General features: G+C 41.4%; 1 pseudogene; it reads right to left on the reverse strand.

Annotated features, from left to right (window-relative positions):
• Positions 1 to 2014: 2014 nt before the first annotated feature.
• LOC112864122 (glyceraldehyde-3-phosphate dehydrogenase pseudogene) lies at positions 2015 to 3252 on the reverse strand (annotated as a pseudogene).
• Positions 3253 to 3676: the final 424 nt, after the last annotated feature.

A 3676-nucleotide genomic window follows, 5' to 3' on the forward strand; every position in this document is an offset into this window, starting at 1 on the left:
GCCCTCCAGAGCTGCCTGTGTTACAGTTACAAGCTTCCTAATAGTAACCAAACAAAAAGTTAACTTCTGGGGTCACCATGTGGCTCAGTGGGTTAAGCGTCAGACTCTTGATTTTGGCTCAGGTCATGATCTCATGGTTCAGGGGCTCGAGCCCCACATCAGGTTCCACACTGATAGTGAGGAACCTGCTTGGAATTCTCTCTCCCTCTCTCTCTCTGCCCTTTTCCCGCTCTTTCTCACTCTCTCTCAAAATAAATAAATAAATAAACTTTTTTAAAAATATGGTTAACTTCTGCATGTGTGTTCACCATGTAGCCAGCATTTAATTGACTGCTCTAAATGCAGTATGTCATTTAATCCTGTCAACAATCCAGGGAGTTGGACTCCAGTATTATCCCCATTTCAGAGATAAGAAAACTGAGGGTCAGAAGAGTTAAGAATGATCTATAAAGGTCATACAGATATTAACTGATAAAGCCTCGATTCAAATTCAGTACTGTTTGAGTTCATAGTGAACACACATTAACAGGATTAGGTCTATAGTTTTGCCTGCAAATAACAAAAAAACCTTAGATGAGGTAACTATTTCAAATAACAAGAAGATCAAAGTTATAGGTTTTCAAGGTTAGTTAAATAATGAGGCCTCCAGTGTCAGGGCTCTGGGTTATATTCTCTGAGATATTTTTACCTTTCTCTTCATGAACATAGGATGGCTGCCATGGTACCAAACATCATCTCTTCATTTGACAACACGCAAAGGCAGAAAAGAAATGGGAAGGTATCTCTTCCTACTTGTGTCTATTTTTATCAGAAAGAAAAATCTTTCCCAGAATTCCCCAGCAAACACTTTCTTCTAAGTCATGAGTCAGAACTGGGTCATATGCCCCATTCCCACCCCTTAATCACTCATGGGCAAAGGACTACCCTGCCTTGGTTAGTCTAACCTTGATTCAGCCCATGGAACCCAAGAAGGGATCCACCTACCCTGAGTACATTGCCACTCACCTGAATTACTGAACAAAATCAGAATCTGTTAATAGGGAAGGGCAGGATAAATGCCTGTTGCTTAAATAACCAACAGTGTCTCCTATGCATTACCTTTCAATTTGGTGCTTCATCTCTCCTGGATTCATCAGGATTTCCTTTACCTATCCAGATTGCTAGTCTCCAATGCCAATATGAAAATACACCACAGATTCTGCACTTTTGTCACCAATAAGGAGAAAAAATTACTAAGTATGAAAAATTTAGTGTATTTGAATCAGGTAGAAAATATGTGACTCAAGTGATAAATATATGACTATTATTCTCAAATAATTATAATGTAGGGCTAAAAACAAGTCAAGTTACCTTCCAATTTATAATGTTTTCACTCTATTTCACACAACCCCCTTCTGATGCTCTTTACAGATGTATTATAGATCTTTATTTTCTCTTAAAAACTTCCTTATCCAAATTTCTTCATGGTCAATCTATTTTTGTGTCATAATAATTATTTATGGATGAGAGAGAGGTTCTAATTTTTTCTCTGTGTTTTCTAAACTCTTCAAATACTTCCACACACACAAAAAATGTGTTATTTTTCTGTTATTTTCCAAATTGGTCAAATATTGTCACAAAATGTAAATCTATCTGCATAATTGGGAGTTTATGTAATTGGGTAATTCATCACATTGAGGCATTCTGATTCTAAAAGTTGAATAATTGGCACCTTCTCAATAAAGAGGTTCTTTTATGTATGAGTATTTTTTTTTTTTGTCTTTTTGTTTTTGTTATGTGTATAACAAATCTATTGGCCCTGTTGGAAACATTAGGGCAGAGAAGCCCATCTCTCATCTCTCACAGTCCTGGCCCATACATGTCACTGCAACCACATTTATTTCCTTGCTGCTCCTGGAATTTGGTTATTTCTTAACCCCAAGTTAAGTTGTTCTGACTCCACTAATCCCCCTTCCTGATTTACTTTAAGGCATATGTTAAAATTTATGTTTTATAGGAATTTACCTTTTTTTATAGTACACTATACTTTATTGATGGTACATGACAAAGTAGGGTTCCCCGAGCCCTCCCCTTCTTCAAGGTGTCTGGAATGGAAACTGTGGAGGTTGGGAGATTCTCAGTGTGTTGGAGGATGAGCTGGGGTAAGGACTCCCCGGAAGCTGAGGGCCTCTCTCTTTCTCTTGTTCTCAGCCCTCAGCTGGTCCCAGGGTCTCTGACTCCTTGGAGGCCATGTTAACCCATAAGGTCCACAACCTAGTTTCTATAGCCAAATTCATTGTTATACCAGGAAATGAGCTTGACAGAGTGGCCATTGAGAGCAGTGCCAACCCTAGCATCGAAATGGAAGAGTGGGTGTTCCTGTTAAAGTCATGGGAGACAAACTAGTCCACAGTGTAGCCAAGATGCCCTTAAGAGGACCCTCCAATTCCTGTTTCACCACCTTCTTGATGTCATCATATTTGGCAGCTGTCTTCAGGAAGTAGGTCAGATCCATGATGGACACATTGGAGGTGGGGACACAGGAGGCCATGCAGATGAGCTTCCTATTTAGCTCAGAGATGGCCTTGCCTATAGCCTTGGCAGCACCAGTAGAAGCCAGGATGATGTTCTAGGCAGCCCCTTGGCCATTACACCACAGCTTCCCAGAGAGGCCTCTCTGACCTTCTTGGTATCAGTGATGGCATGGACTGGAGTCATGAATTTCTCCATGATGCCAAGTTGTCATGGATGACCTTGGCTAAAGTAGCCAAGCAGTTGGTGTGCAGGAGGCATTGCTGAAAATCTTGAGGGAGTTGTCATACTTCTCATGGTTCACACCCATCACAAACATGGAGGCATCATCAGAAGGTGAAGAGATGATGACCCTCTTGGTCCCACCTTTCAAGTGAGCCCCAGCCTTCTCCAGGGTAGTGAAGACCCCAGTGGACTCCACAACATACTCAGCACCACCATCACTATTTGATGTTGGCAGGATCTTGCTCCTGGAAGGTGGAGATAGGGTTTCCATTGATGGCAAGTGTCCCATTCTCACCCTTGACTGACCCATGGAATTTTCTGTGGGCAAAATCATACTGCAGCATATAGACCATGTATCTGAGGTCATTGAAGGGGTCATTGATGGCAACAATATCCACTTGGCCAGAGTTAAAAGCAGACTTGGTAATCAGGTGCCCAATATGACAAATCCTTTTACTCCAACCTTCATCATCATGTCTCAGGGATGTGGCTGGCACTGCACCAGAAGATACAGCTAGCTGTCTGTCAAGCAAGGAGGAACAAAGAACCAGAAATTTACCTATTTTTTTGAAAAGTATCTCCCATTCCAAAGCATTCTTCCTACCTTATAATCCACCAAATCATATTTTCAGCTTAAAAATAATAGTAAAAGTGACCTTGACAACCTCTTCCATTTTATACACTAGGAACTTTGGACCTGGGTGGAATAACGCTGTTCATGGTCATGCAACTCCTCACTGCTGTGAGAGGGATTTTGCTCCCCCAAACCAGATAAGAATGGGGATAGGAGAAGGGCATGGAAAATTACTGGGGGCAACAGTGAGAAGGGAGAGTAATAGTCTTAACTAGAGAGTCTGGGAGTGCCAGAATGGGTGTCTGGGGTGAAGAGTCCATTTAGGGACTGATGACACTTGGGTAGCATGTTTACTTCCCTTGAGTA

This window comes from Puma concolor, chromosome A3 (genome assembly GCF_028749965.1).
Source record: "Puma concolor isolate L17-30 chromosome A3, mPumCon1.1.hap2, whole genome shotgun sequence".
NCBI lineage: Eukaryota > Metazoa > Chordata > Mammalia > Carnivora > Felidae > Puma > Puma concolor.